Source organism: Pseudopipra pipra, chromosome 14, assembly GCF_036250125.1.
Source record: "Pseudopipra pipra isolate bDixPip1 chromosome 14, bDixPip1.hap1, whole genome shotgun sequence".
NCBI classification, from domain to species: domain Eukaryota; kingdom Metazoa; phylum Chordata; class Aves; order Passeriformes; family Pipridae; genus Pseudopipra; species Pseudopipra pipra.
Window position 1 is genome coordinate 10,388,603 of NC_087562.1, and position 18,846 is coordinate 10,407,448.

Genomic DNA, 18,846 nt, shown 5'->3' on the forward strand with positions numbered 1-18,846 from the left:
TATACCTGATCTTTTGATACAATATTAGTAGTTTCAGAGAGACCAAGAATTGACTGGGTTCTTCAGCCTAAACATGGGGGGCTGGACCCCTCAAGAGTTCTGCCCTACACTAGAATAGACTGACCTGCCAGGTTAACAACAGAGCAGGTGTCTCATGGCATGAGAAGTAGCTGTGCCAGTACACACCTGCTCTGTTATCCCAACCAGAGCTGGTACAGTTAGCCAGAAAGCAACAGTCCCAGTGAACACTCTCATGGTCCAGGTGAGATGCTCGGTCACTCTACATATGTGTGTGGGCCATGTAAAGGCTCCTGGATGCATGGCTATGCAGTAGAAAAAGCTGTAAATGCAGTCACATGACTCATTCTACTCAAAACTTCTTGATATAAGATGAGGACATGCAGAAATTCACTGTACAGTACAGAGGACCACAGCAACTTCCCTTGCTGCCACTCCCACAGCAGTGTGTGCTATCTCAGATCCTCCATCTCAGAGCTGCTACTTACCACATATGAATTTAGCCCAGAAAAAAGAGACAATTCATAGAGTGCCTATTATTTCTATATAGAAATATATGTCAAGGAAAAGGGCACTCTTTGTCAAGTGCTGAGAACAGAAAAGAATAAACCATCACTAAGCTTTAAACTTGGGGTTCTTTCAGGAATGGAGTTAAGAAACTCCTATGAACCTTGCAACATAGAATGAAACACTACAGTTAAACAATAGCCAGCCTATAGGACAGGCACATAACCATTGTGGTTGATGTAAAAAACACTCACTGTCAGATACACATTTTACATAATAACCCTTTTTCAACAAGTTCAAAGCAATTCTACTGTTTTCTTTAAAAATTCCACCACAGATGTCAAGATGTGCCAGACACAGAAAAGAGGTATTTCATAACAATATAAAAACATGCATTTCTTATTGTTTCCGTGCTGAACTACTCTGAGGGCAGCACTTTTATATATGGAGTTCAAGGTATTCCTGGGAACAGGCTGTTTTCTGATGACATCATGAGAACACTATCGCTCAGGCAACAACTTGCTACTATGGCAACCACAGCTTTTACAGATGCTGAACACCAATGAGGTTAAAAACACCATTTGGAGATTTGTCATTTAAAAGTTTCCCAATATTTGATGCAAGAAGCAATACAGAGTCCATTGCAGATGCACAGCATTGTGCAGTTCTCTACCCATTATTGGAAAGTTGAGAACAATCAGTTTTATCTTCCAGCCAAGGGGTTCCTGGGGTAATTGCACTTTCAGGTACATCCTTAAATGCACTGCAGACAGAAATGTGCGTGAGCACTAACTTTGTGATTTGGAGGCAGCTGGAAGAAAAGGACTGCTGCCTCGTCTGAAAAGTCCCTAAAAATGTAGACATTTGGACATCTAGAGTTTTAATACTCTCAGAGCAGAGACCACACAGAATGTGAAGACAGTCTGTTGTTATTATATAAAGATACATCTTTGGGAAACTGGTTTATTTATTTTCCCCCGACTGTAAAGAATTATAGAATATGAGATAAAAACATCTGGTTTTGTAAACAATTGCTATCTGTGCTGAGACTACTGTCAGATGAAATCAGTCAGTTACAAAATGTTTTAAAACTAAAAGCCACATGTTTCTGTTCTAGAACTTTATGCATTTTACTAACTGCAAGCAAATCTCAGAGGTACTAGAAAGGTGTCAAATTAAGGATAGCAACCTGGCCAGTAACCTGCCCTCTGCAGGACATTATATGATTTCATAACTTCAATCACAGGTTTGTTCCACCGGTGTTATCCACAACCTATACAGCAGAGATTTGCAGTCAGCATCCCAGTAAATCAATGTCCTGAATTATAAAGGGTCCCAAACACTCTGAAGGGTCAGAACCCACTCAAACTTAACTGAATATCAGCAGAATATTTTTGAATTTTGCAGGAGCAAACCTCTACTCACTTAGATCCTTCAGAAGTTGTACATCTGCCAGGCTGGAGAGCTGCTTGGGGTGGCCTGGCCAGAGAAGGAAAAACAGCAGCAGGAGAGGGGTATACAGATTTATCCTTGCAGCTTCTTTTCTTGGCAACACCTTACAGTGAAGGTCCTCAACTAAAACTGTAAAAAAGTGGAATTTAGCTGTGTGTGTTAAAAATGCAAAACCTAAGCTGTACTGCTTATAATGAATTTGCTGCCACATTTGAACTAACTGGCCACTACTGGCACTCTCAGAGGAATATGTAGCCAAATTATAACCCTATTTGTGGGATGGTCTCAATAATGGGATATTGAAATGCAACAACAAGCTTTAAGAGTTGCTCCTGTTCTGGATTTGTATGGAAGTCATCTAACTCCAGGGCAATGAAGACAACATGCTTGCAATACATCCATCTACTGTACCCTAATGTTTTTTTCCATGTGTCCTACTGGGCATTTTGTAGTGTTCAGGACATTTCTTTTTAGTCCAAGAGGATATTAAGGCCATTGCTGGTTTTCATTTCTGCACGTTAACCAGCAATCCTGGATCCTACTGGCAGCAAGCACCCTCTCCATGCAATTCTCCCCCATCATCTGTGAGAAAAGAGATGTGGAAGAGGCCAATTACCTTTTGGAGAGAAGAAAATTACTTGCTTATAATTGAGTTCTCTGAGCATGGTGTCCGCTATTAGAGCCACACTCATCCTCCCACCTCCCCCTGAGAGCTGGGGTTTTATTCCTATTTAAGTTCTAATTATTATAATTAGTCTGAAAAGGATTTGGGAGTTAGGGGCTATGATATGCCATATAGACCCCTTAAGGCATCTTTTTGTACTAACTCATTATGACCAGTTCTAAACTTTACCATTTAATCTAGTCATTCAGTACCCAAGGTCACAACAGCTGAGACCCCCTGAGCATCAATCCATAGAGACTCCCACCTTCAGAGAACTACAATTAAAAGGTAAATAATTCCCTTGCTGCCTTCTCTGTGAGGCAATGCTATAAGTCAGAGAACGGGATCCAACCTCAGCCTAATTACTACTTTGGCAATTTACTCAGTTGCAATGAAAAAGTTGGCGAAAGCTTTTTCATTTAGCAAAACAGAAACACAAGGCCGGCTACAGGTCATTTGAAACTGGACAACACTCAGCCTTGCAACAGCTGAGTTGTAAACTTTGTCTGTATCACCCAAACTGCAAGAAATTCTGAAAAGCTATACTCCAAGAAAGTCAAATCATCATCACAACACGCAGACCACAGAAGCAGTATTCTTCACCATGCTAATAAAGATGCAATCCTTTCCTTTGTTTATTCACTCACAAAACTGTTGAACAAATACAGTACTAGTTTTAAATTATTTTAATCAGTCTATGCTTAAAAGGATTTGAAACACTCAAAAGTTGAGCTGAAGTTGAGCAAGTACACAATCTTAAAAGTACCAATACCCAAAGCTGACAGATTCCAAGAAATTGAATAGATGTTGGTATTTCCTGAATGACAGCAGCCTACAGGCCTGAAAACTGTAAAGCAAAACAGTTTTTCATAGGGCCAGAATCTGGAGTCATAGACCAGAGTGGCTTGGGTTGGAAGGGACCTTAGAGATCATCTCATTCCACCCCCCTGCCAGGGACACTTTCACTAGACCAGGTTGCTCAAAGGCTTGTCCAACCCAGCCTTGAAGACTTCCAGAGCTGGGGCATCCACAGTGCACTGTGTCAGTACATGGAGAAGGGGGCAGTTACAAATACTTCTATTGATGATTTTTTTGAAAGATAAGTGAATTACACCTGCAAAGATGCATCAGAAAAACGCATCCACAATTCTACCAACAAAATACACTGTACCACAATGTAATGTTTGCTAATTACACATGCTCTTAACCACAAAAACAAGTACAAAACTCAATAGCTGTATTTAATTCTTAGTAAAACAGTGGCTCTTTGAACCAGAATTTGGAAAGAGCAAGTAATAATACACACCAATTTCTAAGTAGATAAATCCGTGTTTAGTTCATTAAAAAAAAAATTGGTAAATTAACTGTCTCTAGATGCTTTTAATGAGCAAATTACAGCTTGGTACATGTTATTACAAGTCTGTTACAAGGTAGCAGGTGAAATGCCCATAGTGGTTTGGTAGTACATACTGACATCACACCTGAGGACTGGACAACTCTTTGATTGCAGTGCTGGGGGGATGGGGGTTTGGTATTTGTTCTCGTTTTCTGCTAGAACTATGAGTGCCAATTCTTCAGCTTGAAAGCAAGCTGAAACTCTGTCCTGGGATCACAGGTGTATCAACATCAACACTGTTCCCAGCCATACAATGTCCTCCTTACCAGGCACACAATTAAGCACAGTAGGTAATCTTTGCTCTGAAACAGGGTCCACAAAATGAATTATCTTCCTCCCAGCCAACATTAGTATCACCCTAGGGACCAATATGAAGAAGTTTGCACTGTTGCTGTCTGAGCTCTGTGTTTGCAGGTGACAAATAGACTTCAATTTCTAATGTTGCTGGGTCAGAAATAGCCTTCTAATTTTCCTAAATTAAATTATAGGCTACTGCCATATTTGTAGCCAGGTATATTAACTATAGAAGCAATATTTCAGCTGCTATTTCATCCTCCAAGACAACAAAGTGGGGGAGAATGTTGAAGGACAAAGGTGGGGGAGTAGGTCGCATATTATATCTTAATATGAACATGAAGATGCTCTTGTAGCTGTTCAAATGGATGAGACCCCATATAAGAATTGTGGCAAGACTAAAGATTAGCCCCAGCCATCATGTTACTTACAGTTCCTGAAAGTCAGTTTTTACTGGTGGCCATTCAGCTTTAATTACATTGTCAGAGGCACACAGACCTCTGGGGGCATCATTTAGGAGAGTAAAACCACTTTTGTTTCCACCTATTAACTGAGAAGATTGTATGTCATGGGCTGCTCAAAGTTTTCCAGCACCACAGTCAAAAGTTAATTTCCCCTCCTAACAGATGAGAAGCAAACCAGTATGTTCTGTATTTACCACAGGCAGCAGCAACACTCCACACAGGGGTGCAGGAGCCTGGGCAGGTGTGTAGTGCTCCAGGGTGGGTTGTGAGCTCTCTCAAATCTCCAAGCTGCTTCCCTTCTCCTGCTAAGGTCGCTGATGCTGAGAAATTCAAAGCCCAGTGATGACAGTTAAAAGGTGTGCAGGCAAGAACTGAGCTGCCCTGTGCCTGGGATATGAAGCCATGATCCCCAGCCCCTTTGAGACTTTCCTTCTCTTACTCCACCAGCACCCAGAGAGATGCCTGCTCCCCTTGCCCAACTCTCGGCTGAGTCCCTCTGCACTCCCACCATCTTCCCTCCTAAAGAAAGGCACAAGCCCCTCTAGCCCATCTCCCTCTTCTGATCTCTTCTGCACAAGATGTGGAATCCACTCTTTTCCCAAGACATAGACAACAGCACTTACCTTGGGTAAGCCAACTCAGTCCAACCCTGCTTGCTTCCATCCTTCCTGCTCTAAACTTCCTGCTCATGAAATTTGAAGGGGGGGGACATGGCACGAGTGTGGGCTCCCTTTCCTCCACCCAGCCCAGCTCTGGTGGGAAGCCAGGCTGAACACTGAGCCCCAAGGACTGTGGGGAGCACCCTGCCCTGCTCTCTGGGGGTGACACACTGAACTTCCCTTCAGTGACTGCTTGAAAGCAAAAGGTTATTTCCCTGCAGGAGAAGTTGCATGTGGAATGCCCTGCATGCACATATGGCTCAAGCAGACTACAATTATAAATTAAAGGGGAAAATTAAGGTGCCAAGTCTTTGATTTGTATTCCTGGCAGCAAACCGGCAATGACACGAAAAGCTGAATTTTGGGTTTTTCCTCGTACATGGCTTTTACAGAAGGTTTTACTTTAAATCAGAAGACAAACATGGAAAAAAAATAATCTTACTAATGAAGCCTGTTTCTAGTGTGTTTTCCCATGCTTCATCCTCTGTTGTACTTAATGCTCACCTCAACCAGAACTGCACAGATTCACTACCAGGTCTTCTTGTGAAGTGTTTGAAGAATCTATACCATGTAAGATTGCAAAAATGATGCCTTCCTTTAACATTGTGGTTAAGTTCCCATTAAGTAACAAACATATTATTTAATCTCTCTGGTCTGATATCTAGCATATTCTATAATCACTGAAAGCCACAAGTCTCTCCCATGAAGCTGCTCTCAGTACATCATATCCCACAGCTGTTAGTTCATTGATCTTCCAATAGCTCTGGGAAAAGTCCATTGCTATAGATATCTACATCCCAGAGGAAGCACTTTTGTTTGAGCTACTCTGTTTCATCAAGGTATTAGATGACCTGAAGTCCCGGGGAGCACAAGATTAGTGAATCCAGATTTTTGTGTATTTTATTTCTGACATTCCCCTGAGAGATGGTTGTAGGTGAATAATTCTTCTTTGTGTTAAAAGATGTATTGGTTTAACTTAATGCATTTCTGCAAATATTCACCTTTGAGACCCACCTGGAATACTGCACCCAGCTCTGGGGCCCCCAACACCAGAAGGACAGGCTTGTTGGAGCAGGTCCAGAGGAGACCACGTGGATGATGGGAGGGATGGAGCACCTCTCCCATGGAGGCAGGCTGAGAGAGCTGGGGTTGTTCAACCTGGAGAAGGCTTCAGGGAGACCTTACAAGCACCTTCCTGCACCCAAATGAAGCCTACAAAAGAGATGGAGAGGGACTTTCTACAAGGACATGTAATCATAGGGCAAGGGAGAATGGCTCTAAACTGAAAGAGAGGGGGTTTAGGTTAGATACAAATATTCTTCACTCATAAGAGTGGCGAGGCCCTGGCACAGGTTGTCCAGAGAAACTGTGGATGCCCCATCCCTGGAAGTGTTCAAGGCCAGGCTGGATGGGGCTCTGAGCAACCTGGTCTGGTGGTCTGGTGGAAGGTGTCCCTGCCCATGGCAGGGATGTTGGAAATAGATGGTCTTTAATGTCCCTTCCAACCCAAGCCATTTTATGACTTGTTCCACTCCACAATAGCTACCATGTTAACACCACTAACATGCCTCCCTTCTCTTTGTGTCCTCTAGCAGCCAACCTCTCCTCAAAACTGCACAGCTTTGTGAGTGTGTGGCTCTGAATTCAGCACTGCAGGACAGCATTCAGGGGTGGAAACACCTGCTGAGGGGCTCCTTGCACTTCCTCCCAGTCTGCCTCAGAGTTCCTCTGATTTCCCACCTTGCTGTCTCTTCTACCCTTAACCTATCTTTTTGGAGGTTACTTACATAAGTTGTGATTGAAGTGGTTGAAGATGATGAAAAACTAAAATAAAGCTCAAACAAGGAAAAAAATGCAAACTTAGGAGAAAACCATCCCTCACTAGACATGAAAGAAGCTCCAACTTCTGCTTTCAGAAGAGAGAAGTATTCTACTATACCTCTTCCACATCTAAAATTTAGTTAGTTTTTCTCCTTCTCTTTCTCTTTTCCCTGAGTCAACGAGGGCTCAGCTCTGACACAAAAATTGCCTGTGCTGTACCTTTGGTCCCAATCATATTTGTAACAAGTCTCCAAACTTGTTATTTGTAGTCCACTCTGAACATACAGAGATTAAATATAAATCACCCTGAACATCTATATAATTGCTCATTTGTGCAATTCTTAAAATCTCTCTGGAAACAGGACTCTAAAAATGCAGAAAATGTTGCTTTTATCATGACCAGCAGCCACATGCTGTTTTCTAAACACCAAGCGACAGGTAGAAAAGAAAATCTGTTATGTACCCCACAGTAGTAAAGATTCTTCCATCAAAATGCTGCTTTTTGGTTATTCAGCTGCAGATAAAGGGATAATACATTTATCTGATTGTATAAAAAGTTAAAAATTTGTTTCCAGAAAGGATGCAAAGTAGAAAAAGCATTTACAATGTAAATTTATTTTGAAAAACGTTTTATAATCCAGTACATACACTGAAGGCTTTTATAGCCTCTCAAGTTTTCAGTGTGGAAAACACACACTGGGAACCTTTGTGAGACAACACAAACAGAAATGTAGCTGCTTAAATCATTTCCCTGTTCAAAATGCTTTTCTACAGTAAACAGTTTTACAATTGCCCTCAACTTAATTAAACTTAATTTAATGGTTAAGCTACTGCCTCCATTGGAGAAAGTAGACCTTGCCCTGCTACAGTGGTAACTGCTCAGTTAACACTTTCTGTCTGGTTGCCAGGACACCCTCCCATGGCACAACACAGTAAAAGCCAGTTTATTTCTTTTGAATCCTTTTTAATACAGGACTGTTAATATTAAATTTGAGATGAGAATGTCACCATTAGGTAGAACCACTATCGTTCAGCTGCCATTCATCACCACCAGGACCTGTTTGCCTCAGCAGCTCAATTACCTTTGAAATGATCATCCTCCTCTCCTCACCTTTATGAAATCTGGCTGGCATGAGTTAGAAGACTGTAGTGAGGACTGTTACAGGCCAGCTGGACAATAAAATAGCTAAGACATCGAGTGTCTTTACCAGTGAGTTATTCTAAGCATAGAGTAGAATAAAAATGTGCAATTTGTCTTTTCAACATCTAAACTGGAGGGGAAAGAAAGGAAGAGGGAAATAAAAAGAATTAACTGAATTTATCATATACATAAAATCTAATGGAAGAGAAGATCTAACTAACCATGGCTAGATCTTAATTGTCTTAATCACAGAAATGACACTGGTTATAGCTTCAACTAACTTGAAGATAGACAAATCTTTATTTTTCTCACAAACATACATAGGCTATCACAAGTAATTGCAGAATGCTAACTTACAAAAAGTTGTGACACTTCTCACTTAACATTAACAGAGTCCTTGAGACTGTTAAGGAGCTTGAATGACAACCTGATAAAGCAGAAGGAAAGAAAAATGAAATTAATCATAAAAAAAAGCTAAACATTTACCTTTATCAACAATTAAGAAAAAAATTGCTGCCTTGCATATGTTTTTAAGGACAGACCATAATAAGTAAGTGCAGTTTTCACAAGCATAGCATGGCAATACATAGGCTATCACTTAAAAAAACCTTCTCATGAGGAATTAGCCTGAATCTCCACCATTACTCCTTCTATCCCAGTTCCTAAGTCCAAAGAAACATCAAGGATGAGCAGTAACTTGTAGGTCCGAGCTGAGTCTCATCCATAGCAGGTGTTACCTGGGAAGAGTATATTCATGTGTAAACCACATCCACTTACCTTGTGTAGTGACCATTATGAAAAGAGCTGTGACTTCAACAAGTTCCTCAGAGAATGTCACCCTTTTCCAAATGCACAGGCACCAGAGACTCCAAGGCTCTAGGGATAGGTTTCCTATGCCTGAGGAAAGTAAAAACCAGAGAAATCAAATTTCTCAAGGTTTGACAAGGGTGTTAAGTGTAGGTAGTTGCTCTAGGTTTTTGATTCATTTTTGCAAGGATAAAATTTCACAAAAAAATTGTGAGAAAAGTAAAAGCACAAATGCAGAAAAATAAAAATCTTAAGTCAAAAGAGTTTCTCAGACAGTGATGATTTCATTCATGGCTGATGATGTATGGGGGCTGTGCAGGGTCAGGAAGGTTTTTATAAAGCCTATTTTTTTGTTTGCTTATTTCTTTAAAAAAGCAAGTGACATTGTAGACAGCAGAATGTTTATTTCTGTATAACATCTTTTAACTGTGCTTCTATAGCATTTGTGGGGTTTAATGTGCATGAAGCACCTGGTAAAATAGGTGCATGAAAACTGGGTCTAATTTCATAAACCACAGGGATTTGGAGACCTGCATGAGAAAAAAAAGTGAAAATGTAAATCTTTGCTTTGCTTTTAAACAAACACTACAGCACCCACTCCACATGCAACACTGAGTAAAGGTCTGGTGGCTTCCCAACCCACACAAACTGAAATTAATTGCCTCTCTTGCCTTCACACCAAAATCCCTCACTTGTTGTCACACTGATGCTGGAAAATAAAGGAAATAAAATCCAGTATTTGCTCACCTTTTGTCAATGTAAGGAGCAGCACGCTGATAAGGTAGGCAACGTATTTAATCTGCTATTCAGTTGAAAATACCTACTAATGTCTTACACTGATGTTTAACAGCTTGCTGATGTCACCCAAGGTAAGTGCTGTTATAATATATCTAAAGTACTTTTAAAATCTCCTACAAATTACATGCATTATGACTGCTCAAACTTTTCTAGTTTGATGACTCTGAATATCTAAATTTATTTTTAACTGCAGCAAATGGCTACTTAAGACCAGATTTTCTTCCTTCTCTCTCCACGCTTCACACACAACAAATTCCTTCTCCACACCCCAGACCTGTCTCAGGATTCTTTGACTTTGACACATAGATAGGATTTTTAGTTGTGTAGCACCTGCCTATTCTAAGCATTAAGAACATATTTCCAGTTAATGTAAAGAAGCATCAATATTAGACTAAGATCATTACAGGGGTGCTGGAAATAACTGTAAGAACCTCTAATGCTATAGATATCCAAACTGAAGAATTTACCTTAAACTGACAAATAAACAGCCTTTAGCAGCCTGGAAATAAACTGTTTTGACTCAAAGAGAATATTAGCTATGTCCATTAGTGTGGGTTAACATTTTGGAGCCATTAGTGTTGAAACAGAGTGGGTGGCTGTTTTGAAAAATGGCTTCTGTTAAAAAAGAAATAGATTTAAAAAAAAAAAAAATCATTTTCATCCTCACTCCTTTTTCAGACCCAACCAGAAGGAGGTGGCAGAGAGTTCGGAAGAAAATATTTTTACATAAAATTATCTGAGAAAAAAGTTCTATTAATTAAAACTCTGCAGAAGATGAAAGCTTCACTTACTGAGACCGATCCAAAGTTATGTCCTGTGTTCCCTGCACAGTTTATAGATATTACTTTAAACATGACAGATTACAGGATTCTGCCCCTACAGCTAACACTGAGACTGCGAGGGGAGAAAACCATTTGACCTGGGGAACCAAATGTTTTGAAAGGCATGTGCTTACATAATTTTTAATCTGTAATTTGAATTAAGTCTCTAGTTTAAAGGGCATGTTCTAGAATTATGAAAACACAGTATTATTCACAATTAAAAAAGAGGTTGGTCAACCCTCATTTACATGCAAAACTCAATTCATTTCTAATTATGAGAGCATGACCACTTCTTAAACAGTACATTTTCTCCACCCACAATTCAAGCACACCCCCGTAGCGTTAGTTTCTTCTGAGGAATGAATACAAATTTCTTTCTGGTTGCATTTAACAGCAATTAAAAGGGTGGCTGCACCCAGACACTGCCAGTAATGAGCAGGATTTAAAACACAGTAAGAGGAAAAAGATCAATTTCATCATAACTGTCCTATAGTTAAAGGTACAGGAAAGGTCTGTACTTTGGCATATTAATTAATGTCATTTGTATAGAGGAATTTAATTCTAAATTTTATTGTATTTTATTCCTATTTAATATTTAAATTCCTTGGAATGACTATCCTAAATATTTGGTTTGTAATTGCAGGAGCTGCTAGAATGGAAACTGGGTAGCCTTTAGAAAAAAGGCTGTGGGTTCCTCCGGCTCACACTGGCAATGGGAAGTAACTCAAGGTGCCACCTACGTGAACCAAGAGGCCAACCCACCATGCCTGGCCCAAGAGGTTCCAGTGAAACCACTTCAGTGACCATCTGCCAAACTTCATCAGCTTCCTGCAGCCATGAAAAAATCAGGTTCAGACAGGGGGGATTATAAAACTTATGCCATTTTTATGAGGATTGATTTACCAGATTAAGAAACTTAATCCATTTTCCTTACTGCAGCAATTACACTGAGTCTGAAGAGCATCCTCCCTCTGCTTTATTGACACAGTTGTTTAAATTTAAATTATAGTTTTAGAAATTATTCTTGAACAGTAAAATATTCATTTTTCTTCTGTCTTTCATTTTAATATAATTAAGAGATAATGTCAATGGAACAGAACCTTGCCAGGAGATAATGATCTCATGCTGACAGACAAATAGCAAGGTGAAGAAAACATTTAGAGAAAGCATATTTTTTTAATCTAGTTATTTAAATGACTACTATACCAACTGATCAGCATCTAAGTACAACAGTCTGACAGACTGGTGAAGTGACAAACCTGGTACCATAAATGTTTGTCGATCCACGTTCTCACTGTCTTTGGAGATTGTAGTAGCCAGGAAGAATGCTTGCTTCCACCCTAATGGAATGTTGTTCCTTTGCACATGCAGGCATCCTTTAGGACATTTCCTTTTGGAAACCTGCCAAATATCAATAAAAGGTCCCCTAGCTCAGTGCTCACCACCATTTCTCTTACAAGGTCAATTCTCATGCAGCATCTGATCCACAGTGCTGTTTGTTCAATATCAGAATGATATTTTTCATATCCTGCTGGAAGAAAGATTCTAAGACCTACCAGTAGCATGGAAAATCATGTCTCTACACTGAATACTCAGCTTCTGGACTAGCAGGTTAAAGAAAGTGATGATTCATTCCTCTATCTTCAGCTTTTTGTTCATAGCTTGCAATAGCAATATCTGCTCCTCAACTTATCAAACCCATGAGCAAAGCAGTGGTTTAGCAGGTGAATTCTTACTGGCATTGATGTGTTTGCATTTCTTAGACACCATATCCCAGTATTTGTGATAAAACTGTTATTGCTTTTGACAAGTGACATGTATGTGTCACTACACAGTCACCTCTCAATATTGGTGGACATAGTGGATCCTACATATTGTCCACACTTAGGCAGGCACAAGGTGGCCTAAAACACTAATGACTAAGGTCAAATAAAAAAAAAAAAAAAAAAAGAAACAAAATTGTATAAAAAGCAAATTGAGGCCAGTAAGAAAAAAAATGCATAAATCATTAATTATGGTTATAAACATAGCACTAAACACTGTGGTGTAAGTGGTGTAAGATACGCACCATGGCAGAAAAAAGGATTTAACATTTGGGAGCAGTAGACAAAATGGGAGCATACAATACTATGTGCAAGGGCACAAGTTAGTATTGGTCTTGGATGAGTTACAGGGAAAGTGAATATTAAGTAGGCATTAATAGCATTGCCCTGCTTAGCGATACACTACAGCTGGCTCAGGTGCTTGGAGTTTAGGAAAAGTGTTTAAAATATTAGAAGAAATACAAAGAGGCAATAGAGGAATTAGAGGGTAAGATGTGTGAGGAGAGACTTCGGGAGCTAAACTTACATAGTCTCAAAGAGAGAAGACTCAGGGGGCCTCAATCACAGTCTATAAATACCTTCAAGGTAATAATATAAATGAAGGAAGGGAATTCTCCGGTCTCAGAAGATAGCAGGACAAGGAGCAATGGCCTGGAGCTAAGGAAGCAGGAGCGCGGGGTAGGTTCCAGGGAACAGTTCTTCACTCTGGCCTCCGCTGTGCCAGATGAATCCACTGCAGGGAAGAGGAATTGCTCTCCTTCCACCGACTCCAGGGCACGTTGCCCACACACATGCACACACGGCACTTGATGCATCCAAGATGTTTCTAATCAGCCAAAGATCCCACTCCCCCCCCAGACCTGTGCAGCACTGAGCTGCACATCAGCATGGACAGAGAGCCACACGTGCTGTGGGCTGTCCCTGTCTGCGTGGACTCACAGGTCTCCTTGCAAACATGGAGTGATTTCAGAGTGAAGGCATTCATTAACCTGGCACCACTTCAAGTGGCATTGTGTTTCTCCATGGCCGCACTTCAATACACCGGGATTTTTTCTAGTCATAGAGCACTGTTACAAAGGTTGGTTTTGAATATTCTGCAAAGGGTGAATAAAGCTCGAATCACATTTTAGCTGGCAAATGGGGTGGTTTGACTTCCATTTATCCACTTGGTTCAGTGGAGAACAAAAAGTCACAGCACTGTACCAGTTAGACAGAATAAATCCTCATGCTGCTTATCCTAGGATACATCCATGTGCAGACACAGTAAAAAAACGTGACTCCTCCATTTTTTCAGGAAAATCTTTTTCTGTCATGGGAAAAGACTATCCCAACATTTTCATCTTTTGTGGTTGTTCATAACCAAATTCCAGTTTCAGTTTCTCTGGCTATTTTCTTATCCTCCCATCTACCTGAAATTGTGATGGTGGCAATTCACAAGCTTGAACACAAAAAAGACAGAATTCTGCAGATGCAGAGGGACACCTGCATCCATCAGAGGCCAAAGCTCTGAAAATGAGGAAGGACTAGAGTGACTGACAATAACTTGAAGTTTCTGCAGAGGCTTGACTGACTGACTGGCATGGCTGGTGACAGAAGAAAAAAGCAACTGAGAGAACACAAGCAAAGCACAACAAAAAATAATCATGGCAGCAGTATCAAGTACTGTTCAAAGAATTCAAACCAGAAGAGTAAATAAAAATGCCTCTTACTCCAGTGACCTACAAAGAAGTTGGCCTTTCTTGTACATTAAAGGATGGCTTCCCCAAAAATCATCTTCTCTCCTCTGGACAGGAAGAAATAAACCTCCAATTCCTAGGAAGACCCTTGCAGTTTTTACTGGACACAAACGCAGAACAAAACAGAAGCCCCAACACTGCACAACTTCTTTTCTATCCAATCTGTTTATATTGCCCTTCCTCTGATTACAGGGAAGGATTTCAAGCAAAGGGATTTGATGTGTATGCTGTAGGCACTAGCAATATTAATTTTATTTAACAAGAGTTTCTCTGTTTTGTTCAGAAAACACCATCCCTCCTGCACCAAGCTCCCCATCTACCAAGCTAACATATTAGCTCAGAGCCAGAGAGGAAACTGGGGTGCAGGTACCACATCATTGTTTTATACAGAACCAGAGCAACCACCTGTAAGCTGGTAAGCTACATTTCTCCTTAAATCAACAGCAGAGAGAGATCAGGAAATGCTCTGGATGTGTATCAAGCTGGCTTTTTAAGCTTCTCTCCATTTTCTAATTCGACATCTCCTGAAATTGTGCTTTATGTTTGCAACCTTGATGGGAATTTGTGTCTTGCCTCAGCCCAAAAGCTGCCATGCCTGTTAGCAAAAATTTATGCTTAAAAACAAGGAAGATGTTGTCAACATCAGATGACTTAATTATGGTCGGACACTTCACATATGGTGCTCAGCAACTCTGGAAAAACAGACCTCTCAGTAGGGCACTGACATATGTGTTAAAATTCCATAGGCAGATTGTCCTGAGATGGTAAACCTGTGAAAGACTCATTGCCTTGTTAAGCACAGTCACCTCTTACTTTAAAAAGGGAGTCAGAATAGAACTCTTGTACAGAAACCTACTAAAAGGTGCAGTTTGTGCTGTTGTGTCCTCCCTCTTATTATAAAAAAAAGATTTGAGCTGCTAAGACAGATATGCTTGAGGATTTCAAAAACTGTTTTCTACATTTATAATTGAACATACTTAGCAGTATCAGCTCCATTGAGGGCTTCCCAGCTCGTATTTGTGTGCTGCAAGTTACAGTTTAAGTGTACTAAAGTATATATTTGTGCAAGCCTACTATACCACATATTGACTGAAATCCTAGGCAGCTTTGTAAATACACATTGAAAAAATTATCTGTCTTATTTGTATGTTGTCAAGAGACTGGAACCACTTCTGGGTACATAAGATACATTTTTAAAATTATCTAATTATGTACAGTATTTAACTTGAAAGACCTGTAGCCATTTTGGCCTCTTAGGAAAAAGTGCATACATGTTTTATAACTCTAAAATAATGATCTCTAATAAAATATTAGAAAGTATTACAGCCTTAAAAAATTACATAGTCCAAATTAGTCTACATCAAGCAAGGCATATGTGGCATCTACAAGAGTTTAGTTGGTAACACTATTTTCACTGTGATTTGCTTCTGTAGTAGCAATTCTTTTCCATTCTTTTCCATTAACTTCTTTTTTTCTTTTTTTTTTCTTTTAAGGGTAGCAAGTAAATGTAAAATCACTTTTGCTTTATATATTCAAAAGCAGTGAAAGAAAATCTCCATTTTGGTATCTATCAGAACAATATCAGTGACCATTGTTAACATTTATACTCAGCAAGTCCCAGGGCTTTTCAATACACATAGAACAACACATAACTCAGTAGTAGCTCTTAACAAAGGTCAATTTTACTTTCTTCACATGCCAATCGTTGAATACTTGCCTGTCCTAAGTAATTGCTCTGTAAAAAAGGTATCAAGAAAACAAGCAAGCATTTTAAGGTAAAAAGCATCGACCCATTATTAGAGTTCTTTGTTTTATTATTGTGCAATCCTGCTTACCAACAGCAGGGATCCAGAGCCTATCAAGTGATGCAAACTGATGCAGAACTATGTCACTGTCCTCTGACATCCAATACTACTCATCCTCCTCCTTGCAGTGGTATCATCTATGCAACCGGATTGGATTTTTATTTAAGACACATTTTTAAATTGACATCTCTAATCAGAGGCTATCAATGTCTACCCTCTACAGTGCAGGGCACATTTCTCAAAACTGGGAAGAAAAAAAAAAAAAAGGAGAGTAACAAAATGTGGGAAGAGGGAGACACATGGAAAAAGAATATGGCCCAGTAAGTACTGAGGGAATCTCAAGCTCTGGAGACATGCATTCAACTCTCTGCTCTGCCAAATTCCCTGCATAATGCGAGGAAATCAATTAGTACCTTATCTGTGAAATGGGGATACTCAATTACACACAAGGGGATTATGAAACTAAATAAATAGTCACAAATTTCAAGTGTTTTAGACAGCATAGAAGTAAAAGACAAACAGTACCGAGAGAGAAGCACATTAAGATTTCTATTCTACACCACGCCCAACAAAATTCCTCCAGTGATCTTCCTGCAACAAAAATAACTCCCCTACACCAGCACTTTCAACTGTCCAGAAAGCACCTCCCACACTGTGTCCCTAATGACCAGCACCTCCAGGACGGGTAGCACATTAACCAGTTTTAACATGGATAACAGTAGCTTACCCAACCCAGAAGCTGCAGCAACATTTCCTTCCTTTCAAAAGTTACCAGAAACGGGAGAGAAGTCGTCATCTCCTCCGCTCCACAGGCATGAACGAGCTGCATCTCCAGCTGATGGAAGCTGGAAGATCATCTGTGAGAGGACTTGCAGTGAAGACAGATTTAACCACAGACCCTTGCTCCAATCTGACTTAGAGAACTACTGAGCTGCAGGTTAGACTACTGTTTCTGTAAAAGTAAAAATATCTCAAAAGATTTATAGTGGAAAAAATAGGCATAACAGGCATCATTAAGAGCTCACCAGCTCCTAACAGTGAGCACACAGTGTCAGATGGGCTACTGTATTTAGCTTCTGGAGTTAGCCTGGAAACCAACCTACACAGCACCATGTGCTGCTGCTGGCAAATGATCTTTTAATGGCAACAGCTATATGGGGTTGCTTCCATTCAGCTACTGCATTGCAAAATGATGATAAATGGTAATGAGAAATTATTACAACTATCAGAAGTATCAGTAAATATTCCTACTGCTTGGTATTATAAATCTAGAGAAATCTTTAAGACTGATGTCAAACCACATGACGCACAACACACAGTTAATTTACAGTCGATAACTTGAATTTTGGGAGCAAATTTAGCACTACTTGAGCAGGAATCTATTAATTCTTTAGCATGCTATAACTATATTTAAGTCAGCTATGAAGGAACTTTAAACATGATACGGTAGTACTTGACAGTAAAAAATAGTTGAGGATTGGTGCAGAGTGTGTTTAATTTTCTTTCCAGCAATTTATATCCTCTTGTTCCATCACACCACCTCCAATGGCAGAAGTACACCCATATTTTCAGTAAGAGCTTTTGAAATCTTGCAAACATTGAACAATTTAGGTTAGAATGGATCTCTAAAGAACAGCTACTGGGAGACAAAGAAGTAAACACATGAGCTCCTTTTAAGATTAAACTAAAAACACCAACCAATCACCTTCTCGACCTTTCCCAGCTCACAAACCTTAGGAAGCCACAGTGATGACCTGGCCTAGTCAGTGATGCTTCCTGCTGCAGTAGTGCCAAGGAGGGAGAGCTCTGCCTTTGTGTTCTTGCCCAACCTTTGCTTGCACCCTGTGCTCTTGGGGCACAGGTGGGATGCAGTGAGAACACTTTCCAAATGGCAGAAAATTGTTTCCCTTAACAGTGTTGTCACTAGGGTCTGAAATCTAAAGAGCCTCTGTACAGGATTTTTACCTGCCAAGAAAGGTCATTTATTGAAATAAATCATGAGATTACTTTTTTTTTCTTTTTAAGAAGGTGCCAACGACTTTACTGACAAAATGTTTCCCTTTTTGTTTGTGGGGGGTTTTTCCATTTTTTTCTTTAATTTTCAGTTAGCTAGTAAACCATGCAGACTGTTGGATTTTTTTAAAATAATATAAAAAAATACAATCCAGTGTTTTCAAGCACCAATAATTCAAACGAGGTGTATTAATGGGTTACCTTTTACTCCAAATACTGCTGAGAATGCCGTAGGCAGTCATCAACTCGAAATTATTTTTATTAAAGAAGGATGTGTGTGCCCACAGAACACAACTGAAGAAATGTCTCTAATGAAGCAGTATGAAACCATTTAGTGACAACTATGTTTGAAAAAGCAAAACAAAAATAAAAGCTCTTTGCAAGACACTTTATTGCATTCTCTTTCATGCAGGTATCTGGACCTGTCTCAGAGCAATATTAACACTGCCCAAGCCAACAACAACACTGCTCTCTCCTCAATGCCTAGCACAACTCTATAGAGCTTAAATTCTCTCAACTAGCATTTACTGTCGTTAGATCAGCTTTCAATTATCTGAAGTTATGACAACAGCATATTAAATTAATTCCTTTCTCTTTTGAGCCTTGAAAGCAGCTCAGGTTTTGATT

At 39.8% G+C, this 18,846-nt stretch overlaps 1 long non-coding RNA gene across 1 annotated transcript in view; it reads right to left on the reverse strand.

Moving 5' to 3' along the window:
• The window catches only part of LOC135422125 (uncharacterized), a 77,341-nt gene extending 59,983 nt beyond the window's left edge, over nt 1-17,358 (reverse strand). The window contains exons 1-4 of the long non-coding RNA XR_010434320.1: nt 16,934-17,358; nt 9,194-9,313; nt 8,774-8,843; nt 1,951-2,106 (exon numbers count right to left, since the gene is read on the reverse strand). This is a non-coding gene — a long non-coding RNA (uncharacterized LOC135422125). The remainder of the gene's footprint in view (nt 1-1,950; nt 2,107-8,773; nt 8,844-9,193; nt 9,314-16,933) is intronic.
• Between the last annotated feature and the right edge of the window lie 1,488 nt (nt 17,359-18,846).